The sequence below is a fragment of the Amphiura filiformis genome, chromosome 3 (genome assembly GCF_039555335.1).
Source record: "Amphiura filiformis chromosome 3, Afil_fr2py, whole genome shotgun sequence".
Classification (NCBI taxonomy): Eukaryota; Metazoa; Echinodermata; class Ophiuroidea; order Amphilepidida; family Amphiuridae; genus Amphiura; species Amphiura filiformis.
The window spans coordinates 5,086,703-5,112,140 of NC_092630.1; the positions used below are offsets into that span (position 1 = coordinate 5,086,703).

Here is a 25,438-nt window from a genome sequence, read left to right on the forward strand (position 1 = left end):
TTACAGTTACCATTGCCAATCCCCTGGGTTGTGTGGGGTTGGAAAATTACACAATGTTCCAAAATGCTACACATTCATTCATTCCACCTGAGCCTACCAACTGGTTAATTCCTATGTATTCCCAGCTTACAGCCTCACATTTTCAAGGATGGGGTACTTGAAATAAATTGCATGATTTTAATATCATTATGATGCATGTCACACACAAAACACACTTGATCGAGAAGTCTATCCTCAATCCAGGTCAATCTCAAATCGGTTGGAATCAGTGAAGCATGGCACCACATAAAGAAGCCAGAGGATGTTTAAAGGCATTCCCATAACCCAATGGGGTTTCTGACCTTGTACAGCTCAACTGATCATACTTTTCCTACATTCGACCTTGCATGATTTTTGAGTTGACACAGTTATGAAAATAACTATAGATACTTGACAAGACCATTAGTAGCCCAGTTCTGAACCTTTTCATTGATCATTCATAACAATATGTATCTGATGGATCAGTGAAGATAAGAAGGGATTATAATATATCCGTAACCTTGATATTATAGTACATCTTGAGGAAAAAGTGCAATGGGCATGTTTTCATTTTATGTTTCAAATATCCCGCGCATGAAAATTGAGTATTTAACCCAAAAATGAAAATGGAACAATTTATTGGAAATCTGTTTTAACAGATTTTTTGACATCTTTTCTGCACTGTATTATACCTAAATTAAGAAATTTGATAAATATTCAAAGAAAATATAGGTCATCCAAAAATTGTGATTTTTACACATTTTGGGGCAAAAAGGAAAAATAAGCAAAATATCAAAATCTGTCTAACAGTTTCATTCATCAAGTCATAACAAACGGCCTACATGCTTAATTTCTAATAAAATATTGAACTTGTGAAAAATATAGGTATTTATTGATTTTCATGTTTTTTCTTGCAAATATGCTAATAATATGCAAATTATGAAATTCAAAATAAAGTTTCTACATAGCATACATATTTCAAGTATGATGTTCAAAATGACAGACATCAAAAAGAGATTCGATGAAATGTAAAGGTGTAGTAACAATTTTGGCATGGACTGTCTGGTTAGGAAAAGTACAGTAAGTTGAGCTGTATGTCTGGCTTTTTTTATACATGTTGATCATACCTTGCATTGGGATTGTGTGCAAATATCTGGTGTTTTCATCCTATTATTTAACATTCAAAACATCGAGACTTAGGAATGAAATTAATGCAGTGGGACAATATGAATGTTTCCTGTAAGAAAATCAAATATCAGTCATAAGTCTCATCTATTAGCTTGTTGGCTGCAGTTTTAAAATTACCATTTTGTGTGTGTGGCAATGGGGACTTTGCCTTTAAAATTAGGTTATATTGATCAAATTTCCCAATCATAGTGCATTGTAGGAATGCCTTTAAAGGGAAGCCCCACCAGAGCAGGTCTTCTGGGGTGAACCAAACCTACCTGGTTATCAAATTAATCAGTGACAAGGTTATCTCAGAATTTGGCAAGTGCTAATTGATGTTTTAATGTTAGTGCACCTGTCAAATTCAGCAATAACCTTGTCATTAATTAATTTGATAACCAGGCAGGTTTGGTTCACCCCAGAAGAACTGCTCTGGCGGGGCTTCCCCTTTAAGCCTCCTCTGTAAAGAAGCCTAACACCACGTAAAGCAATGGAAATTCTGTTCAAGTAAACAATGCCAATGGCGATGGGTATGTCCAGCGCCCCAAAAAAGTTGGTCAAATGACACAGCAGCAAATTATGGTTAAGGCTAATGAAATGAAATGATTAGTTTCCCGTCACATTTTTTTCAGTGAATGATTTCATTATTCATTATTTTGGAAAATTTCATTATATTCAAAACTTTCATTTACATGGCTATTCCTATTACCTTTATTGTTGATAACAGACCATCTCAAAACAGGTATTAATGCTTAGATCATCAGTACAGACATTTTGCAACAGAATGAGGAATGATTTGAATTTGTTTTTATTGATATGAACAGAATTAAATTTGCAATTTTGTAATCACTAGAAACATTATGAGGTAATCCTTAAATTTTCATTATTTACTACATCCTCTACCCCTACAACTAAGAAAAACTGCTGATTATGATCAGCAGGGGATATCAGACATTTTGAGAGCTTCAATTTTAATTATTTCCATCTCAATTTCAGATAATTGACTTTTATATGAAAATAATGAAAGTTTTGGTCAAATTGAAAAAGTTATGAGGGCGGGTGACGGGAAACTGATAATTTCTTTTCATTAGCCTAATTTCAAATAAAAATGAGCAAACTGCTCTGAAGATACAGATAAGATAAGTCATCAAAACAAATTTCTGTATCATTAAACTTAATGAAGAATAATGTTTTAATGGGGGCACTTTAAGTTGTCAGTCCGTGTACATGCATATTTTCTCACATTAATGTAGTGTGCATGTTAAAAACGTCACAGGCTATTCGAAAAGAGCAGGGGATCATCCCGGTACTCTTGACTGTACTTCAAAAATACACTCATCTATTCTAGGTTCCCGAGTAAAAAATAAGTACAGCTTGTCTGTACGCAGTGCAATAATACTCATGAGGGAGGCACTTACAAGGAAGAAGAATGCATTTGAAAAATTACAGTGTGACTCATATTTATAGTTCCATGCTCTATCTCTGTCCACACAGTAACTATCGTGTCATCGTGGATAGCAGGTTTCTCGATCAAATGACACACAGACAGTAAGCTTACCAGCTGTTCAGTCTAATATTGAATAGTGTGCATCTCTGTGGCAAGATGGTTCCACAGCCATGTTAACATGCAGGTAGTCCGAACATGGGAGTCCGAATAATCAGACCCAGAACAAAATATTAATTTCTGACATGATCTTGTTCTCAGCACTCAGCCCGTCTGCACGGCATGCCGTGCATAGTTAATAGTACATGCATGGCGGGTCTCGTTTATTTACTTACATACGAGACCAGATAAAGAAGGTGTACCAAGTGCCCAAAATTTTGAAAAAGTCAGAAAGATTTGAAACTCATACCGCTGTGCTGCCTTGTTCATGTGTTGCAGGACGGTCAATCACAAGTCAATGGCAATGCAGAGCTCGGGAAACAAGTACAGAATTTGGGTGGGGATTTGGGTGCAAAGTAATGTACAATTTCATGAAATATTCATCGCTGATGATGAAACCGAATTCATTTTAAGAATATTTTAGATCAAATAATTACCTTCGATTCGAAACTGTAGTTGCTCTTGCAATATTAACACCTTTTGCAGCATTATTATTCCATCACGGTTAGTGTTTACGTGTGGGTTCGCGAGCATCCATCTTTAAATAATTGCCTCTTTGCCTGAGTCGTTTCTCTAAATCCATGAAATTTTCCTGTCGGGTTGTTAGCGGTTACCGCACCATAGCTGAACCATGTTATTGTATTATACCAGGGAAGAACAGATTATATACCCCTGTCTCTCCGCGCTGTCCCTTCTTGGGGTTCTTCCAATCAGACGAATACCACTCATCTCAATATAGTTTTATGAGGAGTGTCACCGTGTGGAAATTTATAAAAGTAATTTTAATACCGGGAGGGGGTAGGCCTACCGGTACATTCTTTATTTTATTTCTCTTTTATTTGACACCACTCGAGATACAAAAAGATATTTCCTTAATAATCGATGATCTATATGTCCACGCACGTTTTAAAAAGGATTTGCAAAATATATCGAAACAATTACCACCTTCTTCCCAACTTACGGGGGTAGGCCTACCTAACATGAAACATATTTTTTATATCTAAATCACCTGCAATGAATGTTTGCCAAAGGGCCTCTAGATTTCGGTCACCGAGGTCACGCTCCAGCTTTAAATACTCTTCAGAACGAATATTATTCAGAGAGCTGCAAGTGAAAAGGAAGTGTCTGAGGTCTTCAATGCTCCCTTTACAAAGAGAACAAGATTTGTCCATGCCCTCATTCCATCTATATATTCTGCCATTTAGGGGAAGGATGTTAGAACGTGCTTTAAATTTCAGTAATGGATATGGAGGCATAGGTATGTCATTTCAGTTTTATCTGGGGTTAACGTCCCTTATCTGGGGTTTAGATTGTTCTATCTGCGGTTTACGACCCTTATCTACGGATAAGGCATGGGGTTTCGATGCCTTATATGAAGTTTACGCCCCTTGTCTGCTGGAAGGCGCCTTATCTGGGGTTAGACTGCCTTATTTGGGCTAACGTCTCTTAGCTGGGGTTAAGGCGCCGTATGGGGTTAAGATGCCTTATCTGGGGTTTAGACTGTGTTATCCTAGGTTAACGTCCTTCATCTGAAGTTAAGGCGCCAATATCTGGGGGTTAGATGCCATATCTGGGGTTTACGTTCCTTGGGGTTAAGGCGCCTTATCTGGGGTTTAGATTGCCTTATGGGGTTTACTTCTCTTATAGCTTTATGTTCCTTATTTAGGGTTAAGGGGCCTTATTTGGGGTTGGGACTGCTTTATCTGAGGTTTATGTCCCTTATCTGGGGTTACGGCGCCTTATCTGGGATTTATGCCATATCTGAGTTTACGTCTCTTATCTGGGGTTAAGGTGCCTTATTGGGTTTAGATGTCTTATCTGAGGTTTACGACTGTTATCTGGGGTTTACGACCCTTATCTAGAGTTAAGGCACCTTATATGGGGTTAGATGCATTATCGGGGTTTACGTTCTTATTAGGGTTAAGGCGCCTTATTTGGGGTTTGGACTGCTTTATCTGGGGTTTAGATGCCTTATCTGGGTTTAGCCTGCGATATGCTAAGGTTAAGGCATCTTAGCCACAGGTAAGGAACGTAAACCCAGGATAAGGCCGTCTAAACCACATATAAGGCGCCTTATCCCTAGATAAGGGATGTAAACCCAATTAAGATAAGGCAGTTTAAACCCCAGATAAGGGACACAAACCCCAGATTAAGCGGAAACGACACACTTATGGGTGTCATCTTGGACTTCTGGGCAAAAATATGTCATAACGTCAAACTAACTCACCCCCGCACACACGTACACAACACCCTTCCTCCTCCCTTTCCAAAAAGATATGGATATGAAACGAATTAATTTTATGTGGCCATATCACAGAGCTGTAGGCCTATTTATGAAACGGCTATTATAGACAGATTATAAACAACAACGATCAACATGATGAAAGAAATTGAACATATTAAAGAACTATATGAATTTTTACACCAAGATAAAAGTAGTGAATTGTTAAAAACTTTTTGGTCGGCCGTATAAGTTAATCTATTTCAGCGTGTGTCTTCACGTCGAAATATTGAGGTTAGTCTCAATTATTTTTTGTGTTGAATGACTGCCCACCAACACGTATGAACATTCACTCAAAAATTACTATTATTATTAATTTTGTTCTTGTACCATTATAGCATGTCAATTAGGGAGCCTATATCGCAACTTTCATTCAAGGAATTCATAACGTAAGTTCCCTGGACTGGAAAGCGTACGATATAGATACAATACACATACACGCAAGCACTGTCGCCATGCACAGTGTATTGGTGCTGTTTTTTAGCTTTTAACATGCATTTTCTTCGTCCTCAGTAAAACTATTTTGCAGGATGATGCTTAGTATTGAAATGGTGGATTTGCAGGCAGAGGGATTTGCAAAAAGTAGCCTCACTCTCCCATGACATGATTCATTTACCTATATATATTCAGCAGTGAATTTTTGACTTGACCAGTGATGAAATAGTAACCTCATGTTCCTAATAAAGCTGTGTTCATCAGTAGTGATTGTTTTTGACCCATATGATGATGAGTTTCAATGAGTGTTGAGTCTTGACAGGTTCATGCATATGTTTAAAAAAAACATGCTTTTGTTTCCAAGATACATTTTGCCAAATGCCAATTGTATCCCCCAGGCTCATAATTATTGCACATAACCTTTATATGGAGAAATAGGCCATATAATCATGCATAATTCAGATGAAATTTTGGGATTCAAATCAAATGTTCATGGATATCTATGACATGATATCTTTATTGGTTTTTGATACAAAATGCTATAGCTGCCTGAAATATTATGTATTTGAGCACAAACACACATATATGGCAAGTACCGGTATATTGCATATCAAACAGAAAAACCTGGATTTTCGTCGATAAACGTGATTTTTCGGCGAAAAAAACAGGTTTCTCGACCGATAAACCTGTTTTTTCGCCGATAAACTTGGTTTTTCACTGCAAAACCTGGTTTTCGATTTGATAAACCTGTTTTTTTTTTTTAATTGAAAACCAGCTTTTTCGAATCCGAACACATGTACAGGGACATACATTGTACAAGAATGGAAAAAGAACATCCCTGAGCCCAAGACATACCAGCAGGCAAACACCAGGGTCAGTACGAAAAACACTCCAACAGCACCCCAGTCACCAAAACCACTGCAGAGACCTGAATGAAACCCTGACCATCACCACCGCTCACCCCACCCACCGGAGCACACCCACGGGCGAGTTACCCACCCTTATACGCCACTGGCTAAACACGATCAAGTTAACGGAATCACTTAGTTCTTCGGAGGAGTAGTGTACACTCTAAGAAATAATAGAACCTTTTTTCTCCTCTCAGGAGAACCCTCCCTCTTGAACTTCTCAATAAGGTTCTTTAATTTGGAGCACCCTTAAAGGTTCTCTGAAGGACCGTAAACGGTACTGTATATCACATGTTTTTCGAGTATAGTGGAAAAAATTATAGATTTAGTTATACCTAAATATTAATAAAAAATAAGCTCATCCCACAGATTGAAGAAAACTAAAGTTTAAAAAAAGTAAAAAAGCATTCACTTTGGGAAGGGTTTTGAGACGAACTATTAATAAGATGACCTTTTATATTTTGATGAGGAGGTGCAAGGGAGACCCCCGGGAGAAATAGGCCCTAAAGGAGAATTCCTAAATATGTAACAAAAAGTAAATATCACAAAATAATGATTTGACATTATCGTTGATAACTCTTATAACTTTAATAGCATATAAACACGGTAAAAAGAGCATTGTGTGTGGATGATTGGAGGGGGTGGATGTTTCTTGTTATTTCATGTAGGAGGTGCAAGGGAGATCTCCGGGAAAAATAGGCCCTAAAGGATCATTCTTACATGCTAATAATATGTAACAAAAAGTAAATGTCACAAAATAATGAACCAATTTGACATTATCGTTGATAACTCTTATATAACTTTAATAGCATATAAACACGGTAAAAAGAGCATGATGCGTGTGGATGTTTGGAGGGGGTGGGTGTTTCTTGTTATTTCATGTATAATTGAAAACTTAGCATCTTTGTCACTACCATATAATATAGGCCTACATCAGAAAAGCTAATATAAAAGGTGCTGGGGACAATGGGGAGAATTTTAGCTCCCGAGTCGAAAATTATTATTTGTTCTTGTCCCGTTATAGCGTGCCAATATCAGAAAATATTCATAACGTATAAGTTCCGGGACTGGAAAGCGTATACACGCAAGACTGATGCACAGTGTGAAATGTGCTGGGGTTTTACTCAAAAAGCCGAGCATCTCATTTGTTTTAACATGCATTTTCTTCGTCCTCAGTAAAACAATTTTGCAGGCTAAAAATAGCCTCACTCTCCTATGACATCATTTAGCTACCGGCCGTATTATATTCAGCAGTGCACTATTTGACAAGACCCATTTATGATGAAATACCGGTAGTAACCCCATTTTCCTAATAAAGCTGTGTTCATCAGTAGTGATTGTTTTTTGACGTAGGCAGTGGCGTACCGTGGCCGCTCCTACCCCGGGGGCTGAAGAAAATTCAATTTTGCCGCCCCTTCCCCAAAAGCCCGAAAAGGTTGACGCAATTTTTTTTCGGTGGTTTGAAAAAGTGAAGAGCAAAAGAATTACTAATTCTTTTTGCCGCCCCCTTCTTCGTTTTTTCCGCCCCTGTTTTTGCCGCCCCTTTTTCTTCCGCCGCCCTTTCGTTTTGGCCGCCCCTGCTTTTACCCCGAGGGGGGCTGGCGCCCGCAAAGCCCCCCAAATACGCGCATGGTAGGGATGATGAGTTTCGATGAGTGTTGAGTCTTGGCAGGATCATAGTGTATTGAAGTTTCAAAGAAACATGCTTTAGTTCCCAAGATAAATCGCCAAATGAATGCCAGTTATATCCTCCGGGCTCATAACCTTATATGGATCAATATACCATACAGTAGGCCTAATCATGCATAAGGGAACAACCCAAAAGTTCGATGAACCCCTATAAACGAAAGTTTTTTTCGATAGAAAGGCTAACACCCTCCCCCCTCACGTCTAACGTAAGTTTTCAAATATCGAAAATTCAAACCCGGATTCATCCGTCGCTATGGTGGATGGGGATGTGCATGCAGGAGTGCAACAATGCAATGATATTGATCACGTTTATGGAAGAAACCAATATTCTATTATTTTAAATATTTTTCTTCATACCTTTTTGGGCACGAAAAAAAATTATGACTTGCTGGATTTTAAAATAAAAATAAAAAAGAATCAAGGTGCGGTACAGCTGATTAAAAAAATGAACTTACAAATTACAGGTTGCGAGTACTGATTCAAAATTATTTTGAAGCAATCACTGTTAATGTCAATGTCGTATTTCAGAAATTATATAGGCCTAGGGCCTATTAAATCATTAAAAAGATCAACTTTGACCGATGTTTTAACTACTTTTTTTACAAATGTAATCGGACTTTTTGACACCCCCCCCCTCCCTAACGAAAGGACTTTCGTTTATAGGGCTTCATCGAACTTTTGGGTTGTTCCCTAAAACGACTGGTTCTTTATCGATTTTGATACAAAACGCTATAGCTGCCTGAAATTATATATTTGAGCACAAACACACCTCCGTCAGGCACCGCTTCGACTCGCAGCCAGTTTACCATGCAGGGTGGCAATCTAAAAAAAAAATCTTGGCATTTTGAGATAAGAAAAGTACCCATAATTATGAATATTGACCCGGGTTTTATGATAAGTGTCACCCCGGTTGGGAAATAGAGGATGCGTCAAACAAGTGCAATAGAGAAAGAATCCATTCTTATCCCGAGTTGAACTTTTTAGGTTTTAAAACATTTCATAAATAACATATCCATTAGTGATCTTGTGTGAAAAAATCAAGGAATTATCATTTACCGCTTTGTTTTTATGACACATTTTGTAGCGATACCCAATTTTAATGTTTGTCCAAGATATTATCTACTATACTAAAATAATGAGCGAAGTCTGTGTGTGTCTGTCTCTCTGTCTGTCCGGCTATGCGTTTCACCGTGCTTCGACGCATCGATCCGATATTTCGGATATGGATAGGTATCAGAAAAAGCATGTTGACCGTGTGGTTTTCGTGGTCATCGGAGGTCAAGGTCAAAGGTCAAAATTTCAAACTTTGTCCGATCGGGCTCAAACTTGGTGGGTGGAATCCTTGATAGGATGGGAATACATACCCGAAATAAAATTGCGGTCAACCAAGGTCAAAGGTCATCACGGAGGGTTCAAATTTCAAACTTTGTCCGATCGGGCTCAAACTTGGTGGGTGGAATCCTTGATACGAGGGGAATATATGGGCGAAATAAAATTTGAGGTCAACCTAGGTCAAAGGGCATTACGGAGGGGTCAGATTTCAAACTTTCTCCGATCGGGCTCAAACTTGGTGGGTGGAATCTTGATACGAGGGAATACATGTCCGAAATAAAATTGAGGTCAACCGAGGTCAAAGATCATCACGGAGGGTTCAAATTTCAAACTTTGTCCAATTGGACTCAAACTTGGTGGGTGGAATCCTTGATATGAGGGGAATATATGTGCGAAATTACTCTCACAGCTATATACGGGTGAACTAGTACATCTAAAAAATGTCAGCCCACTCTGTGTAAGGTATAGATTTGGAACAGCTCCCATTTTCTTAACCTAATTGGCATTGCTGAGTAAGGACGTGAGAAAGACTAAGACCATTGGGCTATTCCAGAAAATAGGTGCACACCCTCTATAGAGGAGTAAATTTTTAATCAAAGAAAAGTCTGGATTTCCAAGTCTGCTTTCTGAAAACGACTGGAATTCCAGTTGCCAATGTTACTGGAAAAAGCTTGGAAATCCAATCAAATGAAGGAAATATCACGGAAATGTTGAAAATGAGCTCTCAAACTGAGGATTTCTGATTTTGAACTATTTTTCTGCCGGAATTTTTTGCCTTTGGGCAGTTTAAAAGTCTGGATTTCCAACAGTCACGACTGGACAAAAAGTCCGGATATCCGAACTCCTCTATGGGGGGTGTGCATCTATTTTCTGGAATAGCCTATTGCATGGTTTAGCAAAAACTAAAGTATAAAAAAAAAAAAAAAGGAAAAAAAGGGGGTTTTAGACGCATTAATTTTGATGAGGAGGTGCAAGGGAGACCACAGTGACAATTAAAGGAGAAATTCCTACATGCTTGCATGAAATAGGCCTATGTAACAAAAAGTGAATGTCACAAAATAATGAAGCAATTTGACATTATCGCTGATAACTCCTACATGCAGGCCTATAACAAAGAGCATAATGCGTGTGGATGTTTCGGGGGATTTTTGTTTCTTGTTATTTCATGTGTAGGCCCTACGTGTACTTGGCATATGTAACTTTTCACTTCCATATAGGCCTACATTAGAAAAGTTAATACAAAAAGTGCTAAAGGGATGGACGGGAAATTCGAAAAGCCAGCACTTTTCAGAGGGTAGGGGAGAGCGGGGAGTGTTCGCCCTAGGGGCAGGTTCGCCCACCCCTTGTTTCTCAGCACTACGGCTATCAGGGAATTTGGTGATGGCAAAATTAGGTGACATAGGTCATTATAAACTTCTCATATTAGCTACGCGACATATAGGGACGTGTTCATCGAACTGCAGCCAAAACAAAAAAATTACACCAAAACGTAATTTTTTCTTGCATTCATAATGTTGTATTATCATTGATACATAAATACAGATGGTTTTAATGGAAATCTGTATTGGGAACATATGGGATTTGTCAACGATTTAATGCAGTTATAATCTCCTTATTCGATTTGTGTTTTGCATACCCTGAAGAAAATACAAAAATGTGCACAAGGGGCTCGTTCGCCCTTTTGAGGATGGGGCATGTTCGCCCTATATCTTCCCCGGGCGGACTTACCCCAAACTGGAGGGCGAACCTGCCCCATCAGCGTATTATGCAAAATATTGATAATTAAACCATTAAACAAGGTAAAACTATACTGAAAAACATGTTTTTTTAAAGTTATGTGATATCGGTATTACTCATACCACAGTTTATGTCCTAATCCATTTCTCCCCGAAGTTGTAAACATGATACGTTTAAGCTCAATTTGGACCCTACATTTTACCCTGACCCGACCCCTGCAACAAATTTAGTGACTCCCCAGAAAAGAATGAATGCCCTGTATACTCTTGCTAAATGTTTGCATTGAATATGTTATTGTTACATGCAATGTTTAAACCTTTTTTGTGATTAGGGTGAACTTACCCCACCATATGGGCGAACCTGATGCCCCAATATGGGGCAAGTTCGCCACTTTGCAAAACTTTTTTGTTTGCTCTATCCTGTTGCTATTGTACGGCCTATAGGTCTGGGATTATGGCCGTATATAGCTAAGACATAGGGCTTTCACATGGGCTAATCAGGTCATCCCTAATCTTAAAATTGACATCGCTAGGCTGTTCAGAAAAATAGGGCGAACACTCCCCGCTCTCCCTAATCAAATTGGGGTGGGGGGGGTGTAAACATTGACAAAAATGGTCAAAATTCAAAATGGGCTGGGCTAAAAGTACAAAAAAGGCCTAAAAATCTTAGATACCGGTTCACGGGTGGGGGTGGGGGGGGTGGGGGTGGGGGTGGGGGCTTTGCTACACCACTGCTCCTGAGTCGAACATAATTTGCATTTTAATAGCAACTTTCAATTTATCACTTATTGTTTTACCTATTCTTAAAAACAAAGTCAATTTATGTTTAGGGTTCATTCAGTGACTTTACTTGCAGATTCATTTAGCATGTTTAGGCCTATACTAAGCAAAATAACGTCAAAGAAACTTACAGCGGGGGTGTCCTATGTAGGAATAATGAGCCATATGCTTACTCATCATGCATAATTCAACTGAAATTTTGGGAATAAACGTTTTTGTGGATATAGGCCTACTCAAACATTAAGAGGATGCTAGAATCACAAAAATACTTCTCACACACGCCCGGGGTACACGCGTTATGAAATGAACGTGCCTATACCTATATCCCGTATACATGCTATGCAACACGACAAGATTTTTCTGTACTTAATGTAGCGCGAATATAGAGGGCGGTATGTTTCTGATGAAATGAACGTAAAACGAGCCCACACTGTGTGAAACGACTCAAACGAGTCGTACCCTAAACGAGCCGTAAGCCTATATCCCGTATGCTATGCTACAACACGACAGCGCGAGCGCGAAGAAACCCCTTGTGTGTCGGGTTTAGATTATGTTGTATTTAGGCCTATCCCAGCAAACACAAAACATTTTCGAATTCATCCACAAAAGGTTATAAAATTGTTATTTAATTAAGTGTTGACAAAATATTTGGCAACAAATGTTTGCAAAAATATTTTACAATAACATAACATTTTGAAAACATTTTAAAAACATTGTTGTATTTAAGCTCTGTTGTACATGTAGGCCTAGGCCTATATTGTATCATAGGAATTTCAAACGAAACGTTTCATGACCCCTGGTCCGACATTATAATGTTATTTTAATAACATTAAAAAAAAACCGTTTTTATCTAAACCAAACCCCAAAATATAGCTTGTTTGAAACGTTTTGAAACGTTTTTGTGTTTGCTGCCCGGGTTTGCTGGGACAACATTGTAATTTTGAAGACAATGTTTTGTACCATAATATCATGTACTCTATACCATTATCAATTATATACCCGGTACTTACAGCTGGCGAATAGAAAAAAGGGCATTTCAAGTAGCCAATTTGAAAATAAGGTCAAGGGTTGAAAATGGTGACTGTGTAATTTTGTGGCAAATTATATATTTTTTATTTTTGAGATTTAAACAGTCCTCGAAGTAAACTTTGTCAATCTATTGATATGCCTATGTACTTACATTGTATAGCTGTGAAGAAAAGTTCCATTTCTGGTCATATTTTAGCTTCGAATTGGTAATCATGGTAATAAGTATGTGCGCATTCGTTTGTAAAAAGGTTAGGCTATTCTATGAGCAAAAACACTTGATTCATTCACTGTACTTAAGGGATCGAATAGCAACGTTTGCATATAGGCCTAATACTTCAATATGAAATGTCAAGATTTTTAAAGTATTTTAAGTAGGCCCCTACATAAGTAATGTTTTCGAGATATTTAATGTAAAACCAAAATATGAATATTGACCCAGGTCTTATGAGGAGCGTCACCTCTGATGGTGAAAATATTTATATTCTTTAATTCTTTACTTTTTTCTTTCATGTGACACCACTCGGGGGTCATACCTTCTTGGCATTTCAAGATATGAAAAGAACCCAAAATATGAACATAGTTAACCCGGGTCTTATGATGACTGTCATATAGTGATATAGTTTTATTATATTCTTTACTTTTTCTCATTCATTAACATTTGACACACCTTGGGTGTCAAATTTAAATTCTTGACATTTTGGAGATATCAAAAGGACCCACAGGGCCTATGAATACTGACCCGGTTGAAAATGAATGTCACCCCGGGTGGTGAAATATTGTTATTATATTCTTTACGTTTTTCTCTTTCATGTGACGCCACTTGGGGGAGGGTGGGTGGGGGTCATACCTTCTTGGCATTTGGAGCCCGGGGGCACTTATATAAAATGGATATAGGTGTAGGGCTGGTACTTTCGCAGTAAGGGACATTTGGTGAGAGCAAAATATAAAACTAGAGCGGTTACCGCACCATAGCTGAACCATGATGCTTCAGCAGTATATTAGCTTATATTGTGGATAGATCACTGTAACCCGTGGGGCTCATACCTTCTTGGGAGATATGAAAAGGTTAAAAGGACCCAAAATAGGAATATTGACCCAGGTCTTATGATGAGTGTGACCCCTAGTGCATGGGGAAATAATTTTAATGCATTCTATATCTTTCATTTGACACCACTCAGGCCATACCTTTTGGCTTTTCGATATATGAAACTGACCCAAAATATGAATATTGACCCGGGGCTTATGAGTGAGTGTGTCACCCTCGGTGGGGAAAATAATTTTAATACATTCTCTACTTCTTTCTCTTTCATTTGACACCACCCAGGGGGCCATACCGGTACCTTCTTGGCATTTCGAGATATGAAAAGGACCCAAAATATGTATAATTATTGACCCATGGAATTATTTTCATATTCGTTAATACCACTCGGGGTACATATCTTCTTGGCATTTGAGATATGAAAAGGACCCATACATTACTCGTTGACTGCCGATAAAACGCCCAATAAAGACTTAGTCACCGGACCGCGCCGGCCAGTTAAAGTACATGCCCTATCACACCACTCCACACCATACATAAATTCTCCCAGTCACATTTCCCAAATATGAAATTAAAAAAAGTCAAATTTTAATTTACTTCTTTTAAAGTTTGGCAGAGGCGGGGTTCGAACTCACGGCGCAACGCTTAGTACTCTATGAGCCTAGCGCCTTAGACCACTAGGCCACTTGTCTTCTTGTTATTCAGCTGAAACTTATTAAAAAATATAATCGCAACTTCAACATAGGCCTACCACGTGACAAGCAAAGGCAGAAAACGTATTATATTTTGGAATTTTATCTGCTTAAAACATTAATGTGTATTATAATAGAGCTACCATTATTTATATTGTTGAATTCTCAAGCGCATAGAGACAATTAATACGAGCGTCCTATGATACATACACAATACATAAAATCGATTTTGATCTTCGGCATTACTCGGTGACCTCCGATAAAACGCCCAATAACGCCGGTCAGTTAAAAAAAATGCTTAAGTACATGCCCTATTCGCCACTTGCACGGTTCCGCCATTATGCACTATATGCGGGGAGAGCGTCGAACTGGCAGCATACATGAAAGGAAGAATTACGTAACCTTACACAGAATGTTATATGACTGGTTCAATTCCCATTCATGTATGCTGCCAGTTCGAGGCTCTCCCGCACATAGTGCATAATGGCGGAACCGTGCAAGTGGCGAATTGAGATAAGCAATCCTTTTGTGATATGTCCATTCATCCATATAATAATAGCAATCAGATTTTTGGATGGATGTTTTACACAGTGATTGGAGAAGAAGCTATGTAAATAATCAAAAGTACATGTCTACAAATTGACAAGGACAACTCCTTTTGTCAAAATTGTTTTCACCTATTGCTCAGTATGTTAATTAATCCGATTAATTACGTAATTTCGCCAGCGTATGATATATCAGTACTAATATGTAGGCCCAAGGAGGTTAGATATAGAAAGAAGAGGAAATAGATTACGTATCGCATATTGGTCCTTTGTGCCTATTAGAGTTTCCGCCAAGGGGAGGAAGAAAAAAAGGAAGGGGGGGGGGAAGGAGAGAGAGGGAGAGGGAGACCGATGGAGTCACAGGGCTCTAAATTACATAGGCGTAGATCGGGGGGGGGGGATAAATGCCACAATATTTTGCCATGGGGATGTTCAATATAATCACCCCCCAATATTGACGCCTGTGTATTGGTTTGTGTCGAAATTAACCTCATATTTGGCCATTTTTATAGACACAAAATGCAATTTTTAGCGCTTTGCGCGAATTTATTCCACTTTTGTCCCATATTTCACTAGTTTAGTTTCAATAGGCCTATGCTAAAATTTTCGCGCGCATTTGTACCATAAGGTTCACTGTACTGGGTACTGTATAAAAACCCGAGCCGAACCTAAAACATAACTTTAACCCTTAGATTGGAGCTCTACTAGAAGTAAAAATATAGATAGTGAACGAATTTAGTATTTCTATATCTATGTGAGAATGATACAATAGAGGCCCTGCATGAAATTATTGATTGGCTCCAAACAAAGGTTTTCAACCGGTGTCCTTCACCGTAGTTATGGCGGAGTGCAGTCCATTCAATCAAATGTTGTCATCAACCGATTTGATCGTAGTGCAGGATTATGTGTGAGACGAACTGTCACGGTAGATTGCAATCATGCTTTTGTTGAATGCATTTGAGTAGTCCGCCATATTTACGGGATGATAGCATGCAAGGCCTCTATATGACATGATGAACATAGTCATTGATGCATCAGTTGTAAAATGGACTAGGCGGTTACCCATATTTGGCGGTTCTCGGCTGGGCGCGATTACCAGGCTGATGGTGACATGCCCATATGACAATTTTTACTAATTTGACCTCAGATGACCCCAGGGTGACATTGGATGACCCCAAAATGACCTAAACTTATAACTCTAAATGTTGACTGTACCTACCAAGTTTCATGCCCATATATGAGCTTTTACTAATTTGACCTCAGATGACCCGTGGTGACCTTGGATGACCCCAAAATGACCTTCAAAAAATGTTGCTTTAAATGTTGACTGTACTTCTTAGATGACCCCTGGGAGGGGACCCCGTGGTCAGATGACTTAACGAACATAAACATCTTCTTGCCAGCACAGAACTATACCCACCCACCGAGTTTGAGCCCCGTACGACCTAGTTTCATGCCCATATGACAGTTTTTAGTCATTTGACCTCAAATGACCCCTGGGAGGGGGGCCCCGTGGTCGGATGACTTAACGAACATAGACATCTTCTTGCCAGGACAGAACTACACCCACCCACCGAGTTTGAGCCCCGTAGGAACTAGTTTCATGCCCATATGACAGTTTTTAGTCATTTGACCTCAAATGACCCCTGGGAGGGAGCCCCGGGGTCGGACGACTTAACGAACATAAACATCTTCTTGCCAGGACAGAACTACACCCACCCACCGAGTTTGAGTCCCGTACGACCTAGTTTCATGCCCATATGACAGTTTTTAGTCATTTGACCTCAAGTGACCCCTGGGGGGGGGCCCCGGGGTCGGATGACTTAACGAACATAAACATCTTCTTGCCAGGACAGAACGTCACCCACCCACCGAGTTTGAGTCCCGTACGACCTAGTTTCATGCACATATGACAGTTTTTAGTCATTTGACCTCAAATGACCCCTGGGAGGGGGCCCCGGGGTCGGATGACTTAACGAACATAAACTTCTTCTTGCCAGGACAAAGCTACACCCACCCACCGAGTTTGAGCCCCGTACGACCTACGACGGCCTCACATTAGCAGTCACAGACAAAACCTAAATCTACAGAATATATCCATTACTCGTCGATACTCGAAAGAGCTCAAAATAAATAACTTAGAAAATTTTCTTGATGTCCTTTAACATGTTTTCATAGTTAACCATCGTTAGCCATGGATATCTATCATGAGAACTGACCGGTGACTAAGTCCGATTTATTGGGACGTTTATCGGCAGTCAACGAGTAATGATAAAATATTGACCCAGGGCTTATTATGAGTGCCACCCGGGTGGAAAAATATTTTTATTATATTGTTAACTTCTTCCTCTTTCATTTGACACCATTGCGGGGTTCATACCATCGTGGCATAAAGATATGTCCATTTCAGACCAAAAGGTTGGTAAGTAGGCCTATGTATTATTTAAGTAAGCAAGTAAGTATAAGTAGGCCCTATAACATACACTAATATATGCTGATACCATTTCATGGTTCAGCATAATATGGGGTCATTGGGTGAGAGCAGGGCGTCGCCAGACCTTTTTCATTAGGGGGGTGTAAGAGTCATTATTGTAGGCCTATAAATTGTGTTTAACATAAATTGGCAAATGTCGAAAGCAGAAGCGAAAATGGCCACTCGTTTTGTTTGTGCACTACGCAGGGGGTTGCTGAGGGGGGAATGATCACCCCTGAGAAGTAAGAAACTTTTGCAAAATGAAGACCTAATTGAAGCGATTTGGTGGACCATTTTGGCACTATTATTAGTGTGTAAAATTTTAGTTTGAAGCCTTTCGTGGACAAGTTTTCCCTATTATTGTAAGTGTATAAATTCTGTTAAACGAAGGCCCTAAACTGGCAAATGTTGAAAGCAGAAGCGAAAATGGCCATTTGTTTATCCACTACGGAGGGGTGTTTGAGGTTGGAAAATGAAGGTCCAATTGAAGCCATTTCGTGCATCATTTTTACACTATCATTGCTTTACAAGACTTGAGACTCACAATTAAAGCATGCATGTATCGATGTTGAAGTCAGCACGGAGTCCGTCTTAACACTGGTCTTAATTATGGGCGGCCATGATGTTTTGAAGCAAATCTGGGATTTTCCCAATGTTCTAATAATAGACATTCACCTTTAACATTACATCACTTCCTGTGGGTTTTTCCCACTATTTCAGTTCACTTTACTATCTCAGGGATTTTCCCTTGACATAAATAGTCTTGATTAATGATGTTGTTATTGCAGTCATCTGGGTTTTCCCCAGATGTAATAATAAACAAACTATTGCATGATTATAAAGGTAACTTACCCTATGTCATGATACACAATTATACAGGGTACATCACAGTAGGCCTATAATCGATTTTGATTCACACGTGCGCTACGAACTCGCCGTATACTAAAAGCATAGATTATCAATGTGGCGTGGCCTACCATTGTTCTTGTAGCTTATTTTATACACGTCGATGTTTTCGTCAATTACACAATTAATCCACATTAGACCCCTAATTTTATTTCAGGAAATAAAAGATTAGATTACCATAAAAACGAAACAGTTATCATTGGTTGGGTCTAATGTAATTTATACATGGCCTTTTCAACGTTTTTTCTATCGCCATTCTCGCTCAATTAAAAAAATATTTTGGCGTATATAAAATTGAAATAAAATTCTCTGCCTCATAAAACGACATCAAATGTGCCACAATTGGGTATCACGAATCGTTATATATGATGTGCAGTTAATATTCATATTTTTTTTTTTATACAGAGGATTCTTCAGTTTTGACAGGAAAAATATTTTCTTGAAAACCCTCTCACTCGGTTATTTTAAAAAAGGTAACCACGCTTCCCTAGAATGTGCAATAATTACAATTAAATTTTTTCTTATTCTAACAGCAAGCGTTTCTAAAATGCTGTATGGCGAAATGTGGTGTAGATATTAACAAACCATCTAACCCAATAAGTATGATAGGGCCTATATTGTGATGAGCTTAGTAACTTAGGGACCGCTCATTATTAATGTGGGGGGGCGGGAAAAATGTAGGGGGGTTATGTGATTTTCACTTTGACAAACAGGGGGGTTATGTGATTTAATTTTTCCTGATAGGGGGGTCATGTGAAATAATAACAGTCATTCACTATTTTTAATACCAAGAATCCTGGAAGGTCTTGCATACAGTAACAATATCAATCATACCATACATAATTGTCTAACAGTTACTTGACTTGAACAAAATTGTTCCCATTTTGCACCATATGTCACCATTTTAGCTTCAATTGGGGCAAAAATTTGCGCGCTTCACGCACATTTGTAGTTATAAACATTGTCAATAGCCAAAATGTGCTGGATTCACTATACCAAGTTCAAGAAATATTTTCTTTTTCCTACCCCATCCCCCCAATGTCAAAAAAGAAATCTACGCCACTGCCATATGCTACACACACCTCTCACTCCTCACCACATTTTGACCACCCCACCTCCAAGCACACACCTATAAATTTCAAGATCAAAAGTAGATCTATTGGCATAGGGGTAGATCCATGGGGATGGGTGTGGGTTAAATTCCCTCCTATTTGGCCAAGGAGATGGTCCATACAATCACCTGTAGGCCTATGTGGGTTTCTGACCATATTAACCTTATAATAATTTGGTAATTTTAGTCACAAAATTGCAAATTTTTGTGCACTTCGCGCGAATTTATTCCACTTTTGCATCAAATTTCATCAATTCAGCTTCAAAATTGCAAAAATGTCCTCGCGCTTCGCGCGCATTTGTACAATACACTTATTTTGTCGCCAAAAAGAGCTGGATTCCCTATGACTTCAAGAAATTGTTTACCACCCCATCACCCCAATGTCAAAATCCCAATCTCTGTGACTGAATTAATTAATATTTAAGTTTGCTTGAAGCGGGGGTTATGTGATTTTGTTTGATTCAATAGGGGGGTACATGAAATTGATTCATCGCAATAGGGGGTTAGGTATTTTTCACCCATAAAGCTCAACATTTTCCCGCCCCCCCCTCCTGCATTAATAATGAGCGGTCCCTTAATTTAGCATGTGATACTAGCATCCTTTTTTATGACATTTTACAGTAGATATCCACGAAAAAAGCTTATTCACAAAATTTCAATCCGATTTTGCGTTTGCGAGTTATGCATGATTATGTGTATTACACTGCTCCATAGGCCACTGTTGTAATTTCGATCTGGTAATGTGGTATACCGGTACCAGAACAAAATTCAAATTTTTCATGTCACGATATTTTTGCTAAATGAATTAATCTGCAAGAAATATTTAGTACATAAACATTATGTAGCCAAAAGTTCCCAATGGTATAAAAATCTCAACTTTTTTTGTTGAAAAAGTGGGGGGATGAGGCTGTGGATCACGAAATGCCCTTTTAACTTTTGCATGTCAAAGCACGTAGCCATTTGACTTAAACTTTTGATTAATACATCAAATTCGGAAATGTACCAAAAATTGCATTTCCCCATGCGGAAATAGGCCTACACCAAACATATTGCAGTTCCCCATACGGAAATACACCAAAAATTGGCCATACGGGACTGCAAGCGGATGTTGCAGTACTGTATGCGGTACTGCATATATATACGGTCGGTTGTAATACCTGATTTGAGACCTAGACGTGTTTTTGAGACCAAGATGTGTTTTTGAGACCAAGACGTACTTTTGAGACCCTTTTGGCACTCACGGCGCGGCCGCTGGGGCCAAAAGGGTCAACGCTCGAGGAATACTATGGGCAGCCGTGTGTGCCAAAAGGGTGTCAAAACACGTTCATGTCTCAAAAACACGTCTAGGTCTCAAATCAGGTATTACAAAGTCAACCGACCGTTATGTGCCGTCTATGTCTCCGAGGTATATGTCTCTGAGACCTTTCTCTGTTTTTGAGACCATTCTGTGTTTGAGACCTTTCTCTGTATTTGAGACCTGTCCCTGTTTTGAGACCTTTCTCTGTTTTTGAGACCTTTCTCTGTTTTTTGAGACCATAACGTGTTTTTGAGACCATAACGTGTTTTGGGACCATAATGTGTTTTTGAGACCATAACGTGTTTTTGAGACCATAACGTGTTTTGAGACCATAACGTGTTTTTGAGACCATAACGTGTTTTTGAGACCATAACGTGTTTTTGAGACCATAACGTGTTTTGAGACCTTTTTCTGTTTTTGAGACCTTTCTCTGTTTTTGAGACCTTTCTCTGTTTTTGAGACCTTTCTCTGTTTTTGAGACCTTTCTCTGTTTTTGAGACCTTTCTCTGTTTTTGAGACCTTCCTCTGTTTTTGAAACCTTTTTCTGTTTTTGAGACCTTTCTCTGTTTTTGAGACCTTTCTCTGTATTTGAGACCTTTCTCTATTTTTGAGACCTTATTGTACTATTGAGACCTTGTTGTGTGTTTGTTTCTGAGACCTTTCTCTGTTTTTGAGACCTTATTATACTTTTGAGACCTTATTGTGTGTTTATTTCTGAGACCTTTATGTGTTTTTGAGACCTTATTATACGTTTGAGACCTTATTATGTGTTTATTTCTGAGACCTTTGTGTGTTTTTGAGACCTTATTGTACTTTTGAGACCCGTGTGTGATTTTGAGACCCTTTTGGCCCTCATGGCCGCCCATACCTAATACTGACTTTGGCGACAAAATGTGACGACGGGCCCTGCATATCGGCGGGCCGGCAGTAATTTTCACATGTTTTTAGGACGAGGACCCGCCTTCAAGCAATGCCTAAAATAATTGCAGGCCTATGATTATTATAAGACCTACTTCCGATCGACCCGACTGAGAGGCCTACTATACGTGCAATGTAACTTTTTTCTCTCCTTCTCTTCTCCCGTTTCTCTTATCTATTTTTCTTTTTACCCTTTCTCTTCTCTTCTCTCCTCTTTTTCTCCTTCTCCCCTCTTTCTTTCCTTTTCTTCCTCCTCCTCCCCTTTCTCTGCGATTTGCCGACGACGGAACGATTTTGCCGACGGTTGAATAAAAATTTGACGATTGGAGGGGGTGTCACACCATACCCCCCCTCTAGCGGCGGCCCTGGGTGAGAGCATGTTTTTTGGCATTCAGGTGCATATCAATTTGTAAGCGCTCTTTTAGCAAAGCCATAGTTCATTGAATTTACAACCGTATGACAAAACAGGCGAAAATAGTCACTTATTGCACAAGATTTGCAATTTAAAGAGACAATATAAGTGTGCTGTTTCATTTATTGACAAATTTGACAAATATTTTAAGGAACACTTGAGGCTTTGACTTTTAAAACCTTCATTTTGGTGAAACAATTGTGCTTGAATAGGTAGTTTTCAACAGATTTACCACATTCGCCTTGCTATAACATTGAATTGCGTTATCTGTTGACCTAGTGACTAAAAGTGTTTTTAGGGGGTAGTGTTAGCTTTCGTTTGATATAAAAAAAATTCTGATTGGATGAAGGGGACACTTGAGGTTTCGACAAAAACCAATCAAAGAGGCCCATTTTTTCAGCTAGAAGCTCCACAGCTCTCACATTGCTATGCACTCAACCGCGTAGTGTAATCAAAGACTGTGGTGGATGATCACTGGATGTATACATTCACTGCTTGTTCTCTGCTTGGAAGCTCTTGGACGAAAATGTGTGCTCAGGTGTATCGAGGTGGAAACTGAACGCATGATGGTTGAGAAACGTTAGAAACCTTTCCATATGAGAGCAAAATATAAAAACTATGGGGTCATTGGGTGAGAGACGAACCGTTTTGATCTAAATTAGGGGCATTTGGTGAGAATATGACCTTTTTAAAATGGGGCCTGAGTGAGAGAAAAAAAAAGCCTCAAAAATTGAATTTAGATGACTCGTTGGTGTTCACATAGAAGTATATAAGGGTCTTTGGGTGACAAATCGAAAGGAAAAATATGGGGTCTTTGGGTGACAGAGCATAATGTACATAAAAAATATGGGGTCTTTGGGTGACAGCGGTGCTGAAAGGGGGGCTCTTAACAGGCCTACATACGCGACACCTCCAAAGTGGGAGTGCCCCCCTCCCGGATTTGGAGATATGTCCACTGTTTCAGACCGTTGTTGACTACGTCAGTAAGGAAGAAAGTAAATTAGAATAATAGGCTGAGACCATTTCATGGTTCATGAAAAATACATGGATATGTGCTTGACTCCACGGTTAGCTCTGCCACAAAAACCATTTTGAATTTGATGCGTCCAGTGGTGGCACCAGGATTTTTTTTTTTTTTGTGGGGGAGGGTGAATCAAAAAAAACATTCGAAATATCTCCTTCCCCCATCTGAAAAAGTCCTAGCTTCGCTGCTGCTTGGTGACAAAGCCCATGATTGAGGGAAATGCTCACTCCTTCGTAAGCGTCTCTGGATCATTGTGTCCATTCCTCCTGACAATTTTGTTGGACCAATCATTTTCGAATTTGGATATTTTCCTAAAAACTTGCCACCCCGGGCCCCAACCCCCATCAGAACAAACCTTCACTGAAAACTACACAATTTCGGGCAAAAAAAATGCCGAATTTTACCCATGCCTCCACAGAAAAAGACCCTTCTATCAATTTTAAATTTGCGTTTTCTTTCATGTTCGATCAAACGTTTCCATGAAAAAAAAGCTCACTCATAAAATTGTCTAATAATTGATCAGTCCTGTAGGGCGTATGCAGACTTTTTATTAGACGTGATGTAACATATCAACATTATTTGATCTATTGGCATTCTATTTCCAGTAATGTTTAACGAATGTTTGATGACGTAAAAGCGATAATATATTTCTACCATATATTATACGTAACATATTATCGATTTTTCGTCATCAAACATTCGTTAGAACTTAAACATTACTGGGAAATAGAATGGGACTAGATTAAATAACGTAGATCATCAAATATTATAGGTCTAATACTCGGAGTCTGCATACTGCCTAAACACCAGTCCCTGCACCAGTCACCATGAAAACAAACACATAGATACATGCTCCTTTGTATTCTTATTCAATGTCATTTTATTTTTCTAACATGCAAAAACACACACAAAAGTAACTATTCCAAAATTGTATTAAGTGTATAAAAAAAAAAAAAAAAATAATACACAAGTTTGCCAAACCTAAAACAAGTGATACATTTTTATGTAAAAAAATGTTATTTTTAAAATCAGGGTCAATAGGAAACTAGAAAATATGCACTTTCTGCTGATACAAAAATCTCCATTTTGATGGGGAGAAGTGCAGATGCTGTTGATTATACTATCCTTTTTAATTCACAGGACTAGAGGAACAAAAGAGGATATTTTGACCACTATACGCTGGCGGTTACGTAATTAATCGGACTACTTACCATAGCAATAGGTGAAAACAATTTTGAACAAATTGCGCTGCACTACAAGCAGGTTACACTCATCACTGAATATAATACTGGTCTTTTCAAAGATACTAATCTTACAGGTGCAAGTGATCAGCATGATGTGGTTCAATGTAGAGGTACCGTGTGAACGTATCAGTGCAGCTGCGGTATATTCAAAAATTGTTTTCACTTATTGCTATGGTAGTTAATCCGAGTATTAAGTAACTTCGCCAGCGTATACATTTTTTTTTTTACCCAACTTAACCCAGGGGTCTAACCAGCTTGGTTTCTACCCTGAAAATATTCTTTGTGGTCTTGACTACTGTACTATTCTGCCAAAGTACAGATTTTTAGCAGTGTGCCCAACTGTTGCAATTTTCCTGTTTGCACTACCATCAGACCATTTTAAAACTTCATAACTTCATGTCCAGGGTCATGAGAACAGATTCAAAAACGTTCTTAGTACTAATATTGTTGGCAAAAAACCCAAATAAACATTTGATTTTTGGAAACAAATTTTGAAAATGTTCGGAATTATTTTCAAAACTTCCAGTCAAAATCAATACATTTTGGCCAAAAAAATGCAAAAAATTAATTGAGTAATTAAAAATAAAAATCTTTCGAAACGCAAAATCTAGGTCAGGCAACCTAAAACATGGTCACATCCACAACTTTTGTCACATACGCAACCCTAAGAAACTATGACCAAAGAGGGCTAGCCATTTTTTAAAATTTGATAACATTGTATTTCTAATTAAAGCTTTGAAGATGTTAAATCTCAAAATAATAACAGAAATAGCATTTTTTTGGTTGCGGACTTAAAAGT

The 25,438-nt window shown here is 38.7% G+C and overlaps 1 protein-coding gene across 1 annotated transcript in view; it reads right to left on the reverse strand.

Annotated features, from left to right (window-relative positions):
* The window catches only part of LOC140147922 (fibropellin-2-like), a 91,961-nt gene that overhangs the window by 48,154 nt on the left and 18,369 nt on the right, over positions 1 to 25,438 (reverse strand). The window lies entirely within an intron of this gene.